Source organism: Rousettus aegyptiacus, unplaced genomic scaffold (genome assembly GCF_014176215.1).
Source record: "Rousettus aegyptiacus isolate mRouAeg1 unplaced genomic scaffold, mRouAeg1.p scaffold_m13_p_10, whole genome shotgun sequence".
Taxonomy (NCBI): domain Eukaryota; kingdom Metazoa; phylum Chordata; class Mammalia; order Chiroptera; family Pteropodidae; genus Rousettus; species Rousettus aegyptiacus.
This window is the reverse complement of record NW_023416285.1, coordinates 38,544,777-38,570,774: the sequence shown is the minus strand read 5'-3', so window position 1 is coordinate 38,570,774 and position 25,998 is coordinate 38,544,777. Positions and strand designations below refer to the sequence as shown.

General features: G+C 32.4%; 1 protein-coding gene and 1 pseudogene across 7 annotated transcripts in view; one reads left to right on the top strand and one right to left on the bottom strand.

Annotated features, from left to right (window-relative positions):
• CCSER1 (coiled-coil serine rich protein 1) overlaps positions 1-25,998 on the top strand; it is a 1,108,427-nt gene that overhangs the window by 313,276 nt on the left and 769,153 nt on the right. The window lies entirely within an intron of this gene.
• On the bottom strand, positions 16,354-16,471 carry LOC118608952 (annotated as a pseudogene).

The window sequence follows — 25,998 nt, the reverse complement described above, 5'->3', positions numbered from 1 at the left end:
GGTTTTACTAATGCGTATTTTGGAGTTCATAGCATAATTTATACCTGGATTTTGTAATAGATGTCCAGGGACTTTTGGTTTTACTATTCTGTTTTTATGGGAGAATTTGGGAAGATTCAAAAACTATTCCATTTCTATGTTTTGCAATAATCTTTAATAGAACTCATTTGATGGATTTATTTTTCAAATTAGAAAAGGTAAATATCCTAAGATTTTGGATTTTAGTATTCGAGATTATTTTTATCTGTCGATTCATCCATTAATTCTTTTGCTCATTCAGAAATGACATTGATTTATTGTCAATGATATTCTGAAGTTGACTAAATGTTTGTGTTTTGGGAAACAGAATGCTGCAGATCTTATGTTAGATATTTTAAGAAAGAATAACCCATTTATCCTTCAGAACACCTAATTTTTATTTTTTTGTATCAAAGGCTGATTGCAGTTATTTTGCTGATGATCACAGACAGCTTCAGTAGTGGATCTCTGAGTCCATTGTACAATTGAATGAAAGACATAGTTTAAACATCATTTACTATTTATAGTTGCTACTCTGCTGAGCATTGGGGATAGGATCACATGCCAGCCCTTTCATCATTTTTGCTTATTCTTTATATTAAATACTTTGCTACTGAAGGTCCTCACTGTTACATTTAGTAGGAATTTAAGCAGATATTGGGAGGCTAAAAGAAATAAAAATGAATAATACACACATAGGCAGGCATATAAAAAATAGATGAGATACTGCTGCTTTAACATTAGTCTTTACTTTTAAGCCATTCAGAGTAAGAATTCAAATCAGGTTGCACTGCAAGGAAGAAACATTAACTGTTCTATGAACCAGGTGTTGTTATTGTATTACTTTATGCTTAGCTGCTCACCTGAGGTCTATCATTTTCTTTTGTGTTTAGGCCAGGTTAACTCAGTAGGAATATTTTCAGTCCTCTCTTTAGGCATTTCCATATGCTGTGCTACTCTTAAAAATACCGAGTTAAAAATATGCACTTATGAAAATATTTATTATTATTTTTATAGATTTTTGCCATATTTAATGCCCACTAAAATTAATTATTTTGCACATGCTTAGATTTCTTTTTACTGACATAGTCTCTACATTAAGTGTTCTCTAACGCATTGCTAACTCAAAAATGTGGTCCACAGAGCAGCACCATTTGTATCTTTAGGGAGCTAGAAATGGAGAATTTGGGCTCTACATCAGAATCTACATTTTAACAAGATACTTAAGTTATTCTTATGCATCTTAAATTTTGAGAAGTACTCCTCCAATGTTCTTAAACTCATGAAGTATGGGAAGAAAATAAAAGTTAACTACCAAATTCTAAATAATTTCTTCAGGCATAATTTAAAAAATATATAATCTAATAATACTTGAACATATTAAATACTTAAATGAAATTTTTATTTAAAAATTTTAAAATGCTGTGTAACATTTTCCAGTTTAGTTCAATTTTCTAATAGAAAATTAAACTTTGATAATAGATATGGACATTAGAAATCACTTTATATAACTTTGATAGTTCCAAAGCTCACTTGTTTTTATGAGAAATTTTTCAAACTCTATCAATTATGACTTAGCACAGACCTACTAAATAAGGTTGTGCAGTAATCAACCAAGGACGCATATGGAGAGTCCTGACACATCTAAATCTACACTGACCCATAGCTAGAAAGTAAGAACCATAAGGGCAGACATCACTTTTTATCTTTTTATATTGATGTGTGGAGCAGTACCAGACAAAAAATCAGATATTATTGAAAGCTTACCTTCTATCCCAGATATCATGTCAGGTGCTTTAACGAAGAATCCCCCACTCCCCAACCCTTGTCTCTGACAACCACCAATCTGTTTTCTGAATCTACGAGTTTAGGTTTTGTTTGCACATTTTTTTGAATTCCATATATAAGTAAGATTCTATGGTATTTATCTTTCTCTCTCTTACTTATTTCACTTAGCATAATGCATTCAAGGTCGATCTATGCTGTCACAAATGGCTGAATTTTTTGGCTGAATTTTATATATGTATATAAAAATATATATTATATATATATTTTATATATAATTTTATATATGTATATAAAATATATAATTATTTTAAAATATATATAATATTTTAATATTATAAAATAAAATAAAAAATATATAAAATATATATAATTTTATATACGTATATAAAATTATATATACACACACACACATACACACTCACATATATGTGTGTATACATATATACATATGTGTGTATACATATATGCATATATGTTTATCCATGGATGAACATTTAGGTTGATTCCATATCTTGGCCATTGTAAGTAATGCTGTAGTGAATATGAGATACATTTATCTTTTTGAGTTAATGTTTTGATTTACTTTTAGTAAATATCCTGAAATAGAATTGCTGGATTTTATGGTAGTTCTATTTTTGATTTTTTGAAGATTCTCCATACTGTTTTTTATAGTGGTTGTACCAATTTATATCTCACCAACGGCACACAAGGGTTCCCTTTTCTCTACATGTTCACCCACAATTTTTATTTCTTGTCCTTTTGATAATAGCCATTTTAACAGATGTGAGCTAATACCTCATTGTAGTTTTGATTTGCATTTCTCTGATGATTAGTAATATAGAGCATCTTTTTATGTACCTGTTGGCCATCTGCATGTGTTCTTTGGAAAACTGTCTATTTAGATCTACCCATTTTCTAATCAGATATATTTTTTAGCTATTTTTTAAAATATATTTTGGATATTAGTCCCTTATCAGATATATGATTTGCAAATATTTTCTCCCATTCAGTAGCTTTTCTTTTTATTTTGTTAATGGTTTCCTTTGATGTGCAGAAGCTTTTTCATTTAGTATAGTCCCACTTGTTTAATTTTGCTTTTGTTGCTTTTGATTTTGATGTCAGATTCAAAAAAATCATAACCAAAACCAAAGTCTAAAAGAATATGATTTTTTTCTAAGAGTTTTATGGTTTCAGGTCTTAGGTTTAAGTCTAGTCCATTTTGAGTTAATTTTTGTGTATAGTCTAAAATAGTGTTCCAGTTTCACTCTTTTGCATGTGGCTGTCCAATTTTCCATATACCATTTATTGAAGAGATTGTCCTTTCCCTATTATATATTCTTGGCTCTTTTGTTGTAAATTAATTGACCATATATGCATGAATTTACTTCTGGGCTCTCTTCTGTGTCATTGATATATAACTGTTTTTACATGATTTATATAAATAGTGGAAGTTTACCTGAATTTTGAAGAAGAGGTAAGATTTCCAAGGCATTTATAGATAGAGGTTCATATTTTGGGTAAGAGAAGCAACAACAATAACATGGAAATTGCAATAGAAAAGCAATTTCAGATAGTGATCAAAGGTTATGTGTATAGATGGAATGTTTTTCTATGCAGGTGGATCTTGGCAAGGTTCAGAATCAACCTGGATGCTCAGATAAGGTTTTAGAGTTAGTTAATTTGGTAGATAGTATTGCTTCATTGACAGCTTTTCAAAAGTGGAATATTCAAAAGTAGGCTTTGGAAAAATCTAACTTAACATAAAAAATAATATTATGAAATATATTTTTGTATGTATAAAACATGTTTTACAGATTTATGTTTTCTTAAATTCAACAACTATATTTTATATTTGTCAAAAATGTGTAAAATAAGTTTTATAAGGATAAGGGAATAGAAAAATAGATAAGACCTATTTATGTTTGTTTGTCTATATATTTATTTATATATGTATGTATATATCTATTTATACCTCTAAGAGGAAAAGTCTACATTGTCACTAATACCCACTAGATAATGGGATTAATGCTTAACTATTCTTCAAAGAAAGGTCAACGTGTCTATTCAAGAACATTATTTCAAAGGCAGTAATATATAACAGCAGATGCTTACAAATGATCCTACTTTTATGTAGTTAAAATCTTCTCGCATGGTGAAGAGATTAAAGAAAGTTATTTTTATGGGCTTTAATTAGGCTATTATTTTTCATTCACTCTCTTTGGGTTAATGCATTTACCATATTGTAGAACCCCAAAACTAAGGAAATTAAGAGTATTTAAATATTCCTTAAAATCCTTTAAAAGGTGATGAATGAAAAAGAATATACTATGACAATATAATTATTTTAGCATCAGTATTTTCTAATGCAAAATATTATTATTTCATTATAATTCTTTTAATTCCCCCCCCCCATCTTTTTACTATGCTCAATTTTTAATTGATATAATTGTATTAATTACTACATCTAGGCTATGTAGAAATGAGATTACACATTATAACAGAGAGTTTAGGAGCTTTCAGGGTTTATTGGTCTTCAGACAGAGCTGGGTCTTAACACCTACTCTGCTGCTTCCCAACTCTTGAACTTCAGGCAACTTACATAACTATTAAGAGCCTTAGTTTCCATAAAATAAAACAGAAACAACAATAATGGGATTGCTATAAGAATTACATGACATAATAAATGTATAACACAGAAGCTGACTCTTTAGTTAACCATTAATAACGATTTGTTGTTTCATGATGAAGATGTGGTCATGGATGATAGAAGTTGAAACTATGAAATACTGTTCCCCTAATTTTCTAAAATCTTGCACTTCAATTTTTTACTAAGCCCACTTCTTGAAATTTCATCATGTATAGGTTCACTGAGTTAGAAAAATCCCTGCCATTGTAACTATGGGAATGTCGTGTAATTGGCCATTCACTTCTGTCATCCTGATATGAAATGGTGGTTAGGGAAGTGAAGAGAGAAATGGAATGGTGGAAAATAAATTATTTTGAAGAAGAGGACTTTAAAATTGTTGAGCATTAAAGCAGGAAACCAGAAAACAATGAGAGTAAAACAAAGAAATTGAAGAAAGTCTGAGAATGAAAGTGAGAATGAAAGTGAAGGAGCCTATTTACTTAAGGACAACATTCTTGTCCTTAAAGTTAGCTTTTCTCTGCCTTTCTCACAGATACCGAAAGATTACAGAGTACATGCTCAAGATTAAGATTGCTTAGTTTCAAATTTAAAACCCTATGAATTGTCTAACATGGAACAAATTGCTTGACAACTATGAACATAAATGTATCGATCTGTAAAATGGTGATGGTTATTCGTACGTAACTTAAAAGGATTACACATGTATTTGGTTTATAAAAGCTATGTTGTTATTTAAACACAAATTATTTTTTTAACTAGCCTTGCCCTTTACTTCATTAGGTACAAATGAATAAATATTTTTATATTATCCTAATAACACAAATCCTTTTCCTGAAAATGGTCTATTACATATTCAATAACAATGTTTTTTTACTTAATATGCATATTCTGAAACTCATTATTTAAGTTTTTCATTCAATACTATTTATTTAAAGGAAATTTGGGAACCAGGCATTTCCCAAGTTACTTTTTTGGTTGGGTATGATTTTGTGAGGTCACAAAACCTACAAATAATATTATGGAAACAGTGCTTCATTAGTGATATTCTCTTATGACTCAGCATCTCACTAGCCATATTTTTGAAAACATTTATTTAAAACATTGACTCATGATGAAAGATCTATCCAGAGAGAAACCCAGATTAAAAAGCACAGAATTTCAGAAAGCTGATTGAGAGTTCCAGTTTTCTATTCAAATTGAAAGAAAAGGAAACAGTCTCAAAATGACCAAGGGTTATATAGCTTCAGATTTCTCTTTGTTACCTAATAACACTGTTTAAGATGGACTGTCAGATCCCATTACGTTCACCAGTATTGTCTGTAGTTTATATGAAAATAGAGTTTTCACACAGCAGGAGGAAAGTGAGAAGTACCCTTATTCTAGTCAGGCTCAGAAATATTATTTATTTATTTATTTTTCTGCTGCTGCTATGGGATAACAATTGCATCAGTAATAAGAAGGCCATCTAGCTAAACTACATACAACCTAATAAAATTGTTTTGATGCAAATAATCTCAGTCACTTAGATGTCTCAGTTATGGCAAACTGTGTTAACGCTGTATAAATCAAATCAGAACTGAATTTCAAGAGTATATAGGAGAAAAAGAGGGGAAATGCTTTTATCTTTAGGAGGCTCAATGGTTATTTGCATAACTATAAAACCAAAATATTTACTATGAAAAAGTTATATATTTTTTCAAAAATTCAGTTTTTAATATCACAGAAATCTTAATGGAGTTTCTGTTAAAACAGTATTGTGAGGCCAGTGGGTCTCTGTTACCATACTTGGGAGAATGTATTTCTCTGGCTGTTGGAAACAATTCCCTGAAAATAGCTTTTTTCTGCCCTTTGTATTTGGCATTGGGGTTGGTCCGAAGGAGAGTAAAAGTAATTTATTAAAATTGCTATTTTTATGGATTATGCTTATATCTTACACATATTCACATTTACTTCAAAATTCTTATTTTTAAGAATTTGATTCATAGAAACTTATGTTTACTTGACATATTTTCTGGTAATACATGACTGTCAACCTATAGAATTTGAGACTGAATAGATTTCACACTAGGAGTTCAAATGCAATTGTCCATGTTTCACATTATTGTGTCATTTGTTTACATTTCCCTCAGTGATTCTTGGATAGGAATGATAACACCTGTATACTGAGAGACCTTCCAAGGAGCTGAAAGAATAAACACACTGAGTTACTATTAAAATTTTAGCCATGTGTATCTAAGTTTTCAGTCTTTGCTGCATGGTCCTATTTGAGAATGGGTCTTTTCTGTATAGTAAGAGATTGTCAATATGTAGACGAGCACTAAAGTCTGAATTCCTAAAGTGATGAGACTGTGCTAGCTTGTTATCATAAATGTTTCTGGATGGGAATTAGATTTGGAAAATTTAGCAACCAAGGGAAGTAAGCATTGCAAAACATTGTGGGTGATTTTTGTTTGTTTTATTTGTTTTTAATTAAGTCTGAAGAGAGTACACAGGATGTCACATGGTAAATAGATTCTGTTACCTTAAATTGTCAGTCACTCATGACAGTCTGTGGCAGCAGTGCCATAGACCTTCACACTGCAAAATGAGTTTGCTTTATCAGGCATAGAGCAAAATTTTTCTGTGTATCAGAAGAATGTCTGATATATTCTTTTTTAACTCCACCTGTAGGTCTCTTCACTGCATTTGAAAGATAGTAGCTCATGTAACTGAAACCATTTCCAACTGACAAAGCTCACTCTTAGAATGAACTTTTTAGTTAATAAATTTTTCTAAAGGTGGGTGATAAACAATTGCCTAGTTATGGTTAGTACCAGTATTAAACCATTAAGTCAGAATTTATAAAAGGGTTTGAAATTTTATCCTGTACTTAAACTAATGAGTTAGCCTGTCACAGTTGCATACATATTGGCAGAAAGACATGAAGTATTTGGGTCAGAGACAAAATAATTTATTACTTATAGCATAAGCAGCATCCAGAGTAACCTCATAGTGTTCCCTGAGCCCCAGTTTCCACAGGACAATGTGATGAGAGCAGCTGATGCCTAGACATGTGACAAAGGTATATATAATAAGAACCCTGAAATTAGATGATTCTATCTTTTATATAGGCTTTTGGGAAATCTTCTCATCTTTTGTCCTGGAGAAAAGATTATTTTTATTATTCTCTGCAAGGTTAGGGAATAATCCACAAGACTATTTTCACTTCTGACATGAATTACATATCTGGGGTTCACTAAAAACACCCTCAATTTTGAAAATTTGCTGTGTGCACTCAGAGAACCCACTGATAGCCATTATACTTGAGACATGGCTCATTACAATGAAAGAATACAGATTAATATCAGCCTAAGGAAGAGATACGTACATGTGGCAGAGACCAAGAAAGTTTCGACCACAGAGTTTCAATAGTCCTCTCCCAATGGAGTCATGGATGGCATTGTTTTCACAGCAACTCTGTGTGACAGTATGGGCAGAGGACTGCCAAACCAGAGAGGCACACCTGAACCTTGGTGTCAAGTGTTTTCAGAGGCTCTGTTATTTAAGCATAATTGACTGCCCACATGGCCGGGGTCTTTGTCTTCAGCTCCGCCTGAGGACAAGCTGAAACTCAGTGATCCAGTGCTCTCACCCCAAATCAAATCTGGTGTGGACCAATCCCACCCAAATTTCTATTGTTAGACTATCCAGTGTGACCCAAGGCCCCCAAGCAAACAAAAACACTTCTATCAGGCATGACATTCCAAGAGTTTGGAGATAACTTTCTAGAAGCCAAGGGCAAAGTCAAATTTTAGGCTAGGTTGAATTCTTTATTGCATACCTTGGAAAGTAAGCAAATCTCACTCTCACTGGGGAGGGGAGGAGGTTATCTTTATCTCCATCTTTTCAGAACTGTGTGCTTATATAAATATGTGGAGCAAACTAGCCCTGGAGCAAAATGGCTATTAATGTCTAGATATGTAGATTCATGCAGAATGATCTACCAAGGACTAGGTATTGCTTTTCAATTGATAAAACTCATCTTTTCAGATGTCCATTCCCAATTTCTTGTCCTTTAGGCTGACTAGAGTCCTTCTCTCCATATTGTATTCATTAGAGCTGCCTAAAATAATCAACCTGTATCTTTAACCTCTATGGTTGGTGATAGAAGTCTTTCCACATTGAGAGGGCCTCTTGCATCCCTTAGGCAGGGATATATAGTTTGAACAAACTTTGGGAGGCTTTCTCTGGGAAGAGAAATCACAGATTACCTAGAGATGACAGCAATAGGTCTCTTTAGGAGATGTCATTATTGACATTTGTTTCTATTTTTTTTTCTCCTAAAAACAATGTGATTTCTAAATGGATATAGAAATATCAAAACCTACCCATGGTTTAGAATTTAAGAAGATAATTTTATATGTTTTTTAAAATGCTATCCTATTCTCGATAGTGACAGTCTCCTCTTTACCCCCACCAGTCAGGAAAGGAGAGGTACTCCTCTTTGCCTTCATCTGCCTTGCCTGGCAACCACTACCCCCTATTTCTATTAATACACTTATATTTTTAGCCATTACTTTTGCTCTATAATATTCATTTTTCCTTTAGGTGCTCCCACTGATCCAGGAGAGAAAAAGCCTCTGATGCTCCCTTTTAATGTATTTGGTTCATACATGAATACCTTTCCTTGATATCTCATATTAAAGGTTGAATCATTTAAAAACATTTTTTTTTTTCTAAAAGCTATGGAACCTTTTCCAAACTATTTTCATGAAAACGTGACTCTCTGAAAAAATAAAAAGAAAGAAAGAATTTGTCAAATACATTTGGACTGTGCTGTAAACAGTATTTTCTTTCAAGAAAATTCAAAATATACATTATGCATAATAGGCTGTAACAAAATCCTGCAGCAAAATCTAGACGGGAGAATAATAATCAGTAAATAAATACTGAGTACAGCATGCAACTAACATGTTTTCTTATAAGATATGGTTTGCCCCTGTGGCATCGGATCTGAGTTTCAACGGGTGCCTTTCATGTGAAAGAGCTCTATCTTAGCTTTAATGCCCAGGAGCATTGGTTGAACTAGTTTGCCTCTTTAAGATCTAAACCTAAGAAAGTGAAGCTCACAGAGAGAGGTTATTTTCTCTCCCGCTTACCAAATGATTTCCTTCTAACTTCTTGTTCTCTATGGATCTATGGATACTAGCATGGCTGGGCCTATTAAGAAATAGTAAATCCATCCTCGGGGTGTACTTTTGCTGTCTGACTCCAACAGGATGCCAAATTCAATGTAACATACTGCTTCCATACTTCCTGCATAAAATGCCGTGAGTTCTAAAGCAGGACTGAGGTGGTGGAGACGTCAGTGTTCTCATTTCATTGATATTTCTTAGATGTAATTTCTGTACAACTCAAAGACAGGGGATTTCCCTGCCCCGAATAATGGAATAGATTATTTCCTTTCTAGATGTGCCTTAGTATGTTGAGATATGCTTTGGTAGACTAATGTTATATGTCTAAAACAGTTAATGTCAAAGCAAGAGGATTTAGTGGAAAATAATTTCAATTCCTTATTTTCTACAAAATTTGTTATATATTTTTAGATAGAAAATGAATGACTTTTAAAGAATATATATATTAAAGAATATGTGTGTGTGTGTGTAAAGGATATAGGTTATTTTTAGTGGAAACAAAATACTTTTCACTATTTTGTCCTTGGCGAGGCTGCAGTCTCCCTGCTAAGAGAATCACCTACTTGAGGAACTTGAAATTTCTGAGAATATTTAGAGGGTATATTTATAAATATACTACATTATGTGACTTTATAGTCATTCTTATTCAGGTTTATTCTTTTTAAATTCATTTTTATAGCTATTTCTTATTCTTTATTGGCTGGAGCACACTGGATTTAATTTTCAAAAGGCTTTCCAAAGCCTAATTTGTAAATCAGTGTTTCATATATGTATATTGCCTATTTAAGTCTGTCAAAATTTGATTGAGCATGAGTTTTAATGGATTTGCAGAAAGAATTATTAAAACATTTAACATACATTTCGTTCTTGAAAGTTCAGAAAGATAAAACATACACTTAAAGATAAATTATAAGTTTTAGAGAAATTAATTTCATTGTATTTATGGTGTATTTGGGTGACATTTTATCTATGCCTCTTGTTAAGCAATGACAATGGAGTTCTATAATGTCACAGCATTTTATTAGCAAAAGATGCAGGATAGTGATATATTTGATAAAGTTAATTTAATTGTCAACATACTCTTGTGAAAGTGTTTCTATTAGGAATGTTTCATTCTATATTTTAGAATAAAATGCCTATTTTTTCACAATTTATATTCAGGAAGACAACATTGTTATTTGCCATTGTCAAAGAGAAATATGTTATGTGTTCATGTGCATACCTTTTCCCTGTCATTTTTATATTGACATTTTATGTTTACTCATTAATCCAATTTCCTTTACCAGAAGTACCTACAGACTAATTAAACACATATATCTTTTGTGAAAAACAGAAAACAATGAAAACATAACTTGGTTCTTATATTTTTAAAAACTTTAGAAGTTTGAATTACGAATTAGAGGAAGCTTTAGAAAGTAAGGACATTCTAAGAAAATATCCCAGTTGTATCTCTAAGATACACATCTGCTAAACATTATCAGATATACTTTCTTTGATAGTAATTTAGAGAATGGTTTCAAATTAAAGATGACTGCTAACATAATAAAATAATTGGGTTCTAAATTTTATGTGGCTTTACAATTTGAACTTAATTCAGATGGAAATGATTTGTGAAAGGTCCACTCTATGCATTTGATATATATAGTAGTGGCAAAATATACCTCACTAGAACATTATGAGAAAGATGTGTTTGCTAAGCTGTTCTTCGTTAAGTAAATCTTCAAATAAATAAGGCCTTCTCTTAGAAAACTTATAGTCTATGTTTTAACTAGAATTCAAGTCAAAAGAGCTAAAGAAGGCAACTCAAGTTGGCATTTAATGCACATTCCCTTATCTCTGGAAGTAAGCAGAAGACAAGGGCAATCACTCTGGTGTGCAATTACAGGTTAAAAAGAATCTCATGATAGTCGTAAAGAGGGCTTTAAAGAAGACTAAGTCAGGGTCTTTTATAGGACAAAACTCTGATAGTACATTTGACTGTCTCAGGCAGCTAAAATTAAATAAGGTGGATCATTCTATTAGCTCCACTCCAAGCTCAGACTCAACAGTCTATCCCAATCAGCTCTTTAAAAATGCCTCTTATCTCTATACTACTCATTTTCCAACCCCAGATACAACCTTTTAAGATGTGTCTGTCACACATGAGCCCATAAAGCAATAATACAGACGCAAAAGGTTGCCACCTGGTGCAAATATGCAGAACTGTTATTTTCACTAACAATGTCAAAAGATAGAAAGGAAGGGGAGTTTGACACCTGGTTAGAGGCTGGGCTCTAGGAGAGGCTAGTAACATGAAGGGTTCCCAGAAGTTCCAAGACTCTAGGTCCTTGGATTTTAGGGTAATATTTTAATGTGATTTACCCTCTAATGAACAGCGAGAACTTGGAAACTCCTATTTTTATTTGTGCTATATATTTGTGCAATGATGCTAAACTAGCATTTTGTGAACAACTTTTAACACTTAATGGTATATACTTGGTTTTTCTTCTTCAATAAGTACTCATCTTGTGTCATTTTCAAACTCCAGAATGCAAAAAATCATTGGGAGAGGGGAGTGGCCAAGGATCTTTAATATGAGATTTCTGAGCCTTATTCTTGGATTCTGAATCAAAATTGAATTGGTATGGTCTGAGAACCAATAATTTGTTTTCCAAATAAACATCAATGCTGGATCCAATATGATCTGAGAACCGATAATTTGTTTTCCAAATAAGCATCCATGCTGGATCCAGTTCCAGCAGCCTTTGGAACATGTTTTACGAAGCACGATCCTGCTGTATTCGTACTACCAACATCCGTCGCATACTATATAATGTGCATTGCACACCTACAGTAATGTGGGCATTATTCACAGGTCATACACTGCTATTGCCTTCACTGTATTCTTTCCTGTAATGCTTCATTCAATAAATATTAGTTAGGCAATGATTTAGCAGATATGATGCCTACTTACCAATTACTTTTATCTTAATATGAAATATTTTCCCCTAAATATTTACTACATATCTATAATGAAACTTCTTATTCAAAAATCTTTGTCTATAAGGTGAATTGCCACTCACTGACATAATCATAATAAAATGTAGAATTAAGTGCCATAATTGAAATCAAGTCAAAAAGGTTTTCCCGGAATGAGATTGCTTTCACCTTGGTTAGACATGAAAATGGGGTGTTTTAGGAAAGCATTCAGAGCACTGTTGAAATATGAATTAGGCCATGAAACAGAATTTGAAATATCTAGGTAAGAATAAAAAGCATTGGCAGATGATGGGAAAGCATCGTATACACACACAGAATCCTGTATTGTATGTGCATATCAAACAGCTTTGGATACTGCATAGAACGAGTGGGTATCAATAAGTTGGAAAAGATATGAGCCCAGGTAAAGAGACTGCAGCTAAAAGGCTCCTTCAAATGCTAAATAAAGAGTATAAATCATAAAATAAAATAAAATTCAAAAAGAAAAAAAAAAGAAGCAAGGGATAGAGAAGACTAATACCCAAACATTTGAAAAGAAGTTCATTTAATATCTCAAGAGAAGGTTTTGGGGGATGCAATGGCAATGGCTGAAAATCATTCATAGTAATTGTTAACTTCTTTCTATTTGAAAATTTCAAGTGGATATTTTTATCTAAAGTACACATGATGAGCTAGTTTGTCAGTAAATTTTAAAAACTTATTCTTTACTGCGCTTTGTGCCTGAACTTTAATTTGGGGGAAAGAATTAGTTAAGTACAGAAGTATATTTACCCTTGAGAAGTTAGAAAAAGGCAACCCAGAGTAAGCTGACATTTTAGTATTGCAGAGCTTTTCTTTTTTCTTTTTTTTTTCTTTTTTAAAGACAGTTGGTAATGGATATATGACATGATTCCTCAGTGTATAGGTTTCCTAGAGCTGCTGTACCAAAGTATAACAGCGTGGGTGGCTTAATACAACAGAAATTTCCTCTTTCATAGTTTTGCAGACTAGAAGTCCAAGAGCACAGTGTCGGTGGGGTTGGTTCTGAGGGCTCTGAGAGAGAATCTGCTCTGTGTCTATCTTGGTTTATGGCAAAGGTTAATAATCCTTGGCATTCCGTGGCTTCTAGATGCATCACTTCAGTCTCTGTCTCCATCTTTGTAGGGCATTTTCTCTGTGTTTCTGTGCCTTTACTTGGCTATTTTCTTATAAGGACACCAGTTATATTGGATTAGAGCCCTGCTCTGCTTCAATATGAATTCATGTTCACAAAGTACATCTATAGTGACTGTTATTTCCTCAATAAGGTCACATTTTGAGATTTTACAGGTTAGCGCATCAACATATCTTGTGTGGGGCGTGGGTGGGTAATGCAAATCAATCTATAACAATGTATCTGTATAGGTCAGGATTCTTTAGAGAAACAGAACCGTGTGTGTGTGTGTGTGTGTGTGTGTGTGTGTGTGTGTGTGTGTGTGTGTGTGTTAAAGATTTATTTTAAAGATTTGGCTTATAGGTTATGTTTGTGGCTGGCAAGTCCAGAATCCACTGAGAGGGTTGACAGAGTGAAAACTCAGGCAGAATTTCTGTGTTAGTCTTGAGACAGAATTTTTTCTATATCAGGAATTTTCAGTTTTGGCTTTTAAAAATGAGGCCCATTCCTAGCGTCAAGGGTGATATTTACTTAAACTCAAATGATTGTAAATAGTAATTGTGTCTTCAGAGTACCTTCTCGGTAACATCGAGACTGGTGTTTGACCAAATAAGTGGAAGCCATTGCTTAGCCAAGTTGACAAATAAAATAAGCATTACTATTGGCAAAAATAAGATCATAAAAATCATGGAATAAAATAAAGAGAGAATATGTGCAATTAAAATTTTCTGGGTAAAAGGATTTTCTGATTTCACATTCGAGTATTCAAATTATTGCCTAATATTTAGGTGACGTCCTCTAAACATGAAAATTCACGCTACTATCATCACTCTGGATATGTGTACTCTTGAGTCTATTTATCAATGCATACAATATTTTTTTCTTGATCATGATTATAAGTCATACCATCTCTATTCCTTATATTCCACCTAAAATTATTCTTCTAGGAAGTGTATGTGGTGTTACAGCACATTTTAATTATTTTAATCACTAATTAAGTGAAATTTTACACCATAATTAAAGTATAATTAAAGTATAAAATATATATTTATTATATAAGCATATAGTTGATAAATATATATATTTAATAGCCTTGAATTTTAACTGCCTGTTATATTTTTTATTTTCATTTTGGAAAGGAAGTTTCTGATAAAACCCTGTGATGATATCATGTACGATATTTATCTCCATCTCCCCATTGCTTTTAGTATGAAGTCCAAATCTCTTAACATGTCTTTCAAGGGCTAAGATCTGGTCCCTGTTTTTCTTTCAATTTTCATTTTTATCTTTTATTCATATTTGCACTTCAGCTTTACTAAACGTCTCTTGTCCCCTGAAATGACTTTTGTTGTTGATTTCAGGCCTATGAACTCACTTCTCTTTCAGTCACAGTACAGTCTTCTCTACTCGGTCTCTCTCCTCCCACCTTTTACTTGGCACCTAACCATTTTTTATGTCTAAACAAGTTTCCTGTGCATCCCTGAGCTTTCACTTCCTCTTGAGAACCTTATGAATATCCCTATATGCATTAGATAATCCTCAATTCTATATTCAAAGTATCTGGTACTTTCATTGCCCACTTTCTTATATGTAAACTGCCTATTTCATTAAATCTCATCCTCACTGAACTGTAAGCATTATAAGGATAGAAACTATGTTTATCTTATTCACCCTTATATCCTCAGCATCTCAGCATTGTGCCAGTGAATGTTAGTTGCTGAATGTTACATAAATTAATTAATGTCTTGCTTTATTATAATTAGCTAACGTGGTAAATTGTTGGTCTGTACTCCAACACAAATGTTCCATAAATGTTAAAACATCAAAATATTAGAATATAAAATTAGAGTATTTGAATAACAATTGTTAAACAAGTTTTTAGCTAGGAGAATGCTTTATACTGTGCTATATAATTATCCTTTTTATACCTCTTTGCATGCTAGTCATGTAAAAATTACTTAACACTTCTAATTTATTGATAATAGCAAAGTATACTGAGAGATTATTTCTTTGTTCTTAACATTAAGATAATTTGTCGGATCTCTGTTTATATTTAACTTAAAGTATAATATCTGAACCAGAGTATTAATTAACTCTTAATATATGAGTGGTCCTTAAAACATTATTTTTTTCAAATATAGCTTAAATTAAGTATTGTATCATTTGTCTTGAAATTCCTTTTACAAAATGTTAAGTGAATCATGTTTCTAATCACAAAATATTTATAAATTCTTATAAAATGAAAAGAAACTAATATTAACTTTAACTAAAGGGTTGATTGAGTACTTACTATCATTTCTTACTCTGTATGTTTTCTGGTTCTTGTTTTTAATAATTAATATACATTATCAATATTACACATTAGAACTATTAACAAAGTACCACCAGATGACAAGGCCTATGTCTTGTTAATCATCCAGTGCCCAAAATTGCTCAATAACATCTACTAAGAAAGGAAGACCAAATTGCTTACAAATTTGGGAAACTTCACTTATTTGAACATATTAAAAACTAATCCTATTTCACTCTATTATTTCAGCATTTTTACTTTTTTTTAGAATGAGGGAACATTTTATTTATTTGTTTGTTTGTTTAAATTAATTGATTTTTTTTAACGCCTACAGCACCCGGTATTCCTAGGTGGTTTCCCATCAAGTACTAACCAGGTCTGACCCTGCTTAGCTTCTGAGATCAGGCGATATCAGGTGTGTACAGGGTGGTATGGCTGTAGACTTCAGTATTTTTACTTGGTGCTTACTTTACACATCTATTAAGAGAATATCTGATCAATAGAATGTTATTGTAGAGTGCAAAGAATTGGATTCCAAGATAGGAATTTATTTGCTACTTAATTTATTTAAACTCTCTGGAATATATTTTCTCATCTGTAAAATGACAAGAAAACAACTGCTTCAAAGAGATATATATTGTCCACACACCAACTCATCAAATAAAATAAGATAATTTAAAACATTTTAAAACCAAAGTACTCTATGTGAACTATTTTTTAACTATATTTTGTGTTTATCATCTTATACATCATGTGCAACAGAACATTATAAGTAAAATTGGAGAGAACAAAATATTATTAAAGAGATATTCAAATAAATTATAATACATCTAAAATATATGATAAAATGCTTCCATTAACACTAATAGAGAAAATTTTTATTTACTCCCATAGAAAGATGTCTATGACATATTGTGAAATAAAAGTACACTTGGAACCATAGAAGTATAAATGTCAAACTGTTAACACTCCTTGAGAATGAGAGTGGAGTGTCCCAAGGAGTGTTTCAGGGATAGTTGTACTATTTGAGTTTTTTAAATAATAAAATGGATTGTTTTTGTATTAAAGATTCAACTTACCTTTAAATAATAAAAATATTCAATAAATTTAAAAGTAATATGACAGTTGGGGATATTAGTTATATATGAGCATATCTAAAGACCTACACTGTTCCTTTGGTTTTATGCATGGTGGACAGTTCACATATGAGATTATATTGCTATTATATTGATACAAACCAGCCAGCCGAAAATACTCCCAAAAGAACAGGAGCCAAGGTACAATGGAAAATTTCCAAACAGAAATTCTTGAAAGCAGTGTTTGGGGGAACTTGTATTTCTATAATTGAATGAAGATTTTACTTTTCTGAGCCCCAAAGCTGAAGGATCTGATCTATTGTCATATCTAGTTACTAATGCAGATATTCAGTAAGCAGAATATGATGCTGTTTATGCTATGATCTCTTTAGCACCCAGGAGAGTAAAGAGGACAGCACCTTCAGTTAGTGAAGAGGAGAAGAGAGCCAATTCTTAATTAAATATTTCCTTGAATCTGGCAGTAACAGGAGTGTTCTGAAAACTGATAAACACTTTGGTTACATGAAGGACTTTTATATTTCCTTCTTTATTATGCCAGATGTGTGCTGCCAACTTAAGTAATTACTGTTTTCCCAGTAGGAATTTTGCTGAAATGTATTTTTTGCTGAAAAATATACTAACCAAAAAAAAATCCATTTCCCCCCCTTTTGAGTTTTTCATTTTCAGTAAAGTGAAATATTATATAAAACATTTTTTTAAAGCTTCACACAGTAGCATTAATTATGAACAGTTTTTGATATAAGACAGATAGAGAACCCATAGACATGCCAAAGGAAGACTTATCCTGATGGTTTTCATCTTAGATAACATGGTAGTAGTAGCTTCAAAAATATGTAGACAAATTATAGAATTATTCAGACATATTTTGCAGTGAGTGACTACTAGTTATCTTCTACTAAAATATTTGGTTACTTTTATTTGTATTTAATATTTGTAGAATGTTTAAATATAATAAGCAGGGATCCACTCTCTACATTGTTTTCAAGTGAGTATTTAAAGCTTGTTATTTTGATGAGCAGTTTTTGCCGTTTGTGATTTACTTCCCATGAGAATGTGCTTGATATGAGATTGTACTCTTTTCAGTTGCAAGTAACCCTTCAATTTAAATTTCAACTTTGTAAATGTCAGAATAAATTGAATATAAGAGAAGACAAGTCATATGTGTTTGTTATTGCTTAATGGTAAACACTGTTACCTGAAGAAAATTAGTAGTCATCATATTGACTAATTAGTGTCCTGTATACACTTCAATTGATAATAATAGTCACTGGCTTAAGCAAAATATTGTTTTAGAAGTATGTCAGTACAAATAAATAAAAAATGAAATTATTTATTTTCATGGTCATAAATATCACACGTCTTAGATTTCACAACAGAGGCCTCAATTAGAATATCTTATATTTAATATGTTCAGTATGCTAATTGAAGAATAGTACACTTTGCTAAGTTATTATTTATTATGACGTTTAAATTATTATGAAATTTAAATTAAAAACATTTTTAAGAAATCCCAAACTTAAACAATTTTATTTAAACTTTTATGACTAATAACATTCATTCTCATTTATTAGCAAATGTAAATAAAAATCTATACCAACATTTAATAACAACTTGTTTTTTAGATATACGTACATATTTATAATACATATCTACTTAAAAGTATGCACTATATCATCTGTTCTTCTCTTGATATATTTATGGTATCCCCCTCATCCACAATAATCTAGATTTAAAATTTCAAATAGAAATACCAAAAGGCTTATGAAATTATTCTAGATTTGGCATTTATAATGTTTGAAATTAAGCTAAAATCACTCAGTGACTAATACTTACCTTGGATTTACGTTCATTGTCCATAATTGCCCATCAACCATTATATTGCATCCAGAATAATTGAGGTATACAACACAGATTTTTGTAGTGATCGGGAAGCTCTGGAGAATGCAAAGTTAGAAATTTTAAGATTCTAAATATATCATATTAATAGATGTTTATTGCCCTACTACCAATTATATTACTAGTAGAACATATTGGTCTTCTTTTCTTTTACTTTTGTTAGTCATTTAAGAACATTAGACTGATGGGTACACCTTGTTCTCCTAGTTGTTATTAACTAGAAAAAAAAACTTATTTTTAAGAATTTCATTTTAAATAAATATTTATTTTAGCAAATACTATAGTTTAAGATAGGGTCAGAGGTAACTACTTTGTCGTAAATGGCACTTTTGATTTTGTAATATTTTCTCAAAACATAGTACTTGAGTTTCAACAACAGAATTTCAGTTAATATAAAATGTTTTTTATTGAAATTTGTCTTTAAATACATATTTTATACAAAATCAAGTGCAACAAGGAAATCCTACTGTCTTTTATGCAGTTTCTTTACTGACATTCACATTCAATATTTTCCCATCACCAAAGTAATTCAAAATCTGTAAACCAGCCCACCTATTTCCAGCTATATGCAATTATATAGAAAAATAGACGTGAGAAATTTACACATTGACATTTAATCTTTTCAATTATTTTTCTTCAACAGTCTTTGATAATTTTTTTCTGATATTTCACCTATAAATATAGTATCTACAGCTATGTCAGTCAGAGTCTCTACAGGGGAAAAATAAGGGAATACACAAATTTGGTAAGCCAAGAAGGTTTAAATAGAGACTATTGCAAAGATATGGGTGAAATATAGGGAAATAACAAGGTTTATGGCCATATTAGGGCTGTTACCTATATTAAGTCTGAAAGGACAAGTGGATGAAGAAATTATATCTTCATTAGAAAGTAGAAAGTCTTGTACAGAATGTGAACATTAGGCAAATTTTGATCTGAGTGAGCATCGTGCATCCAGCTGGAGGTTGTGCACAGGGAGGAGCCAGGAGAATAAAATTTTGCCCTATTTTTTCTTCTGATGTCTATTGATGTCCCCATTGGTTAAACCTAACAGGAATCCAGTAGATAAAGGAGCTTGCTGAGGTGCCTTATGAAGATGAGCCTACCATAGTAGGTAGTAGACCATGGAGTATGGAGATGGATCCGGAAGGGCAAGTGGAAAATAGCTGATACAGTAGCTATAGCCACTTCTATGCTTCTTCAACATTCTGTGCTTTTTCATGCCTTCTGATAAAATTCCCTATCTTTCTGGCCTTAACAGAGGAGCGAATTTCAGGTCATATTACCCAGAAGTTCAATAGGGAGCCCCTGAGGGGATACCTTAGGTTATGTGATGTTTTGCTTTTAAAATGCACAGTGTTCATCTGGGCCCCCAAGAAAAGGCTGATTATAAAGCCTGGATTCTGGAAAGTATGCTGGAAATTGGCTGTAATTGATGAGCATCAAAGATCCAAAATATATAAAGAACTCCTAGAACTCAATAACAACAACAACAACAAAACAATTCAATTAAAAAATGGGCAGAGGACCTGAACAGGCACTTCTCCCAAGAAGACAGCAGATGTATGAAAAGATGCTCAACCACTAGCTATTAGGGCAATGCAAATCAAAACCAAAATGAGATAAAACCTCACACCCGTTAGAATGGCTGTTATCAACAAGACAAGTAGTAATAAGTGTTGGAGATGTTGTGGAGAAAAAGGAACCCTTATACACTGCTGATGGAATTTAAAATGGTGCAGCCATTATGTAAAATAGTGTGCCGGTTCCTTAAAAAATTAAGAATAGAATTACCATAAAATTCAGAATAAATATATGTACCCTGATATGCACTACAGTGTAATCTCACTGGCCAAGACATGGAAACAACCAAAATGCCCTTAGATAGATGACTGGATAAAGATGTGGCACATATATGCAATGGAATATTACTCAGCTATAAGAAAAGGTAAAATACTACTAATTGTGACAACATGGATGGATCTTGAGATTATCATGCTAAGCTGATAAATTTTTTCTGACTGAAATAAGTCAGAAAATGTTGAGAACATTATGATTTCACTTATATGTGGGATATAAAACTGAAACAAACAAACAAACACTAAAAGACACAGACAACAGTTTAGTGGTTACCAGAGGGAAAGGGGATGAGGGGAAGATAAATAAGAGTAAAGAGAGTCAAATATATAGTGGTAGAAGGAAATTTAACTTTGAGTGGTGAACCCAGTACAATATATGTATGACGTATTATTGCATTGTACACTTGAGACCTATATAATTTTATTACCCTATGTCACCCCAATATGTTAATTAAAAAAAGATTGCTGACTGATTTACTATTAACTCTTAATGGAGTTTCTAGTTATTAATTGCATAATAAAATCAAAAATGTGAAAAAATTACATAAAAGAAAAGTGTCAGCAGAAATATAGTCTACCAATTGGTTGATGTTTTGGTAACTTCATCTGCTTTTTGAGCAGTTAGCATTTTTCTATGCAAATACAGGGAAAGATTACAATATGATACATAAGATAATATCATTGATGTCAAACAACACTGGAGTCCAGTCTCAGCTTTTTTTGACTGGCTTTCTGACCACAGGAAAATTCATTTTTCTCGCAGTGCTTCAATGTCCTCGGATACAAACATAGATAATATTTATATCTACTGTTTGGTTGTTGAGATTACATGAGATAAAATTAAAATAAAGCACACAGCATGCTGTTTGACATATATTAAGCTCTTTATAAGCATTAGCTATTATTTTAAAATAAAAGTGAGACAATTTGGTTTTGTTGGACAGCAGACTGCTTCAGCAACAAAAATACCTAAAATCAAAGCAAGAGCATCCATTTCATCTCTATCAGGATGGCAAAAGCTTCCCAAGACACCCTACAAGCAGATGTACACTTAAGTTTTATAGACAGAATAAGGTAATATGACCATCCATAACTGAGACTGGAAAATCAGGATGCAGAATGGTCATAACTGCACTGGACCAATTATGGTTCATTCATTATGCAGTATCTGGATACTAAGGGTAAATGAAGACAAAATAGGGATTCTGTTAGCAATAATGAGCAGAATGGGTGGGAAAATAACACTGTGTAGCACATTAGCATTTTGATTTGTTATTTCTTTTCTTGGAAGGATAATCTAGCAAACTCTGAAGATATTTCTTTCATAAATGTAGCAAAGTGTTTATATAATATCACTTGGCAGTGTCTTTTACATTCTCAAGAGTGGACACTTTTAAGTATTTGGTGCCATATTCTTAATATGTGGTTATTGCTTTATGAAGTGTGAAAAGTATGAAAAAGTTGGATTTTAGTTTAGAAGTACATAGTTTAAAATTTTTTGATTTTGAGATGTTTTTATTTCTGTAAATGTTTATTTTCAAGCCTAATTCCAATTGTATTATTTAAAACAATGATGATATAGAGTGCATTTGCTCTTAAGAAACAAACAAAGGATGCATCTAAGAAGATTACAACTTTTATTTTTTCTTGCCACTGAGATAAGCTTAAATTGAAAAAGAACGGCTCCTGGAGACTAATGATTATTTCGGGAAAAAAATTGCCAGCAATTCAGAGTACTTGTTACCAGATGGTAGCGCTGTGTTCCTTTCTCTAGCATGGTTGGGTTGCAATCAAAGGAATTGGACATTCTGACATGTTCTCTACAAAAACATTATTATTATTTAAACTGGAATTTATAATGGGTACATTTCGTATAAATTAACATGTAATTTATAGAATTCATTGAAAATAAATTCCAGGACATCAGGTCCCTTTTGAACTTACCGGTTTCCTACCTAGTCTACCTAACCAACACAGTTTGACCACTCTTGTGTCTCTTATAAAGGCATTACCATCGTGATCTCCTCTAAACTTAAATATCTCTCAATGACCCCCATGTTCAAATACCATTGGGGGTTAAGGATCCGACACAAATTTTAGGGGGAAACGATTTAGCCCATAGCAGGTATCTACTATATATCTGGAATCTGCTAGGTTTTTTATTTGCAGTAACTTTGCCTAAAAGGTAGATTACATTACCCTTATATAATTCAAATTTCAAAATAATTCATCGAATAAAATTGATGGAAATAGCTATGAAATAATAAGAAATGGTGTCAGTGTGGGAGAACACTTTTCTTTAGTAAGGAGAGAACAGCTGCCACTTAGCTGCAATGATTGTTATTGTATAGTCATGGGAGCTAAGCATTACTCAGTTATAGGTTTTTAAAGAGACTCTAGAGGTGTGGATTTTTAAGAAATATTCCTATATTTAATGTTGGCAATTGAATCATGCTTTTAATTGCATTGTGGGTAAAATTTAAAAAAAATCAAATTTATTCCAAGGGCTGTCAGTGCAAGGTCAGCTCAAAGGGATTTTATGGGCTATTTGATGCCACCCAGCTACTAAGTGACAAAGCGGGATCCAGACCAGGTCTGTCTGGGTCCACTGCTCTCCTTTCCTCTCTAATACACCGTGACTTCTGAACTCCAATCCTGTGTAAACACCATCGTGCGATTTCTGTATTCCTGTTTCTAGGTAGCTGAACATTTCTAGGTAGTTATGAAATTAAACTGAATGCTTTCTAAAAGTTAGCTGCTTTCCTTTTATTAATCATTCCTCACCTTAACAATCTTTTCTTTACAGGTTCTAATTCCCAAGATACCGAGTAGTACATTGGATATTTATTAGAGAGTAATTTGGGTATCACCAGTTATGGCATGGGGTGGAAAACACAAAATTAGTCAGAGAGAGAAGTAGAGCTGCGATTCAGTTTTGACAAAGGCCTCAGCTGACCCCATGGGGACCTCTGAAGCTAGGATGGCCTAAGTCAGAGTGAAGGGTTCTGGCCTTTGTCCTATACTTGCATTGACCAGTAATTGGATCTGGCTGCCCTGGGAATCTCTCTTTAGTTGATTCTGAAAAGGGCTGACAGCTAAAGGTTTTCTGCTGGCAGCACTCCCTTTCACTGTTACAGTAAAAACCTGTAATAACACACCCTAGCATAACAAGATTTTGGATATAACGTAGTTGGTGATTTGCTTGATCTTCATTCTCAAACAGAGACCGGTTGTATTTTCTATCTTCTGTGGTAACAAGGAGGGAGAAGTACGAAGAGGGAGTAATAGTCTACTCTTTCTCAGGAAGCCGGGAGGCCCAGGGTGTGTCCCTGAATACAAATATTCTCTAGCTCCAAAACTAGAGACCAGATTGAAGAATGCCTGAGATCAGATTGAAAAAATAAACAACAAATGATCAGAGACTTCTGGAATTGTAGTCACTGTACTGGAAATGCCATCCAGATAAAGGACTCAGAATTGTCCTATCGTTACTCATTCTGGACTGCACAAGTTTACCAAGGGGATCCAAATTGCTCAGTCCAGACACAGATGACCCTGATGGGCTAGCTACACAATTTATTAACATTTTTATCCATGCTTTAGTGCCCATTATAAAAACGATGTGTTTGATCTGCATCCATGTCATCTTCATGGGCCCCTAAAATGGTACTTTGTAGGGATTTTAAACTCTTAATTAAATATATGACTTACTAGAAATAATCTATTATTCATTACCCTTATTATCTGAAATGTTTTTTTATATAATTTTAAGTTATTTAACACCTTTATCTTGAAGAATAATATTAATAATATTATTATTCTAGATTTCTAGCTATTTTATTAAAATATTGATCTTCTTTTTATAAGGTGATTCTATTATAATAGATTATTTAATGACTAAAAATGTTGTTAATATGATTTACCTTTGGCTGTGTAAAATTATTTCTGGATATTTAAAAAGCCTTAAGAAAAATGAAATGAAGCTTACCTCAAATCATCTGGCAGGCGACTTTACACATAACCAAGAATTAATTGTTCAGTTTCTAATTTTAATCATAATAATGTTAATTGAGTTACTATTAACTTATTCTCACTGGATATTTGTTCTCATTTATAATTTTATCATATTTATATAAAAGTAGAATAAAGTCTGTTTCAGAAACTCATGATAATGGACTTTCACCAGATAATATACAATGAATGTGTTATGACTCACCTTTCATAGATCTGTTCAGAAACAGAAGATACCTCTCATTATCTTCTGATCCATTCTGTCTCCTACTTAACCTCTGCCAGGTAATTCCTATTCCACACAACTATTAGTGTCCTTCTGAAATCATTAATTTAAAAGATACTCACCAAGACTCAGTCTGAGAAAGAAGTGGCTCATTTATGGATTCTTTCCTTGGTTTATGGATCCAGTGCGCTCTAGAGAGTACCACAAATCTTCATGATGTCTTAAGTGTTAACTTTAATGTTAGACTTTATTTTAACTTGAAGATGTGTAGAACCTTCTGTACTCAAATAGCTCCCTCTAGGCTAAACATAAAAAAGTTGGGATTAAAGCATGTTATTCCAATAAATATCAATCATAATTTATGTACAGTAATTTATTTTTGCATTTATATTTCCAGATTATACAATGTGAAAGAGGGATAGATGTTTTTCCGCTAGAGTTTATTTGCAGCAAATATCCTAGTCTTACAAGATTGCTTAGATATCTAGACTTCCCCTGGGTTACTCTGCTATTTGTAATGGTGTAGCCTTTAAGTCCATCAAGTAACCTTTTGTGAGCACAAATAGCAGGAAGGCAGTTGATATAAGTACATGTCTGTCTTTATAAATAATGTTGTTATATTTATCCAAGTCATTATAGTACTTAATTTTTACTTTATTATTCCGAGATGGGAAAATGACATTAATAATAATGATCACCATACATGTGGTGATGGGAGGGAATTGACTATAAATTTAAAATCACTGTGTTTCACATGTGTTTTACTCTCCACTGGTTTCTGCCGAAGGTACTATTTAGCATAAATAATGACTCAGACACATTCCATATTTAGTTGTTGCTCATCAGGTTGATTTAATATCCCCTCCAAAATAAGTCATTCT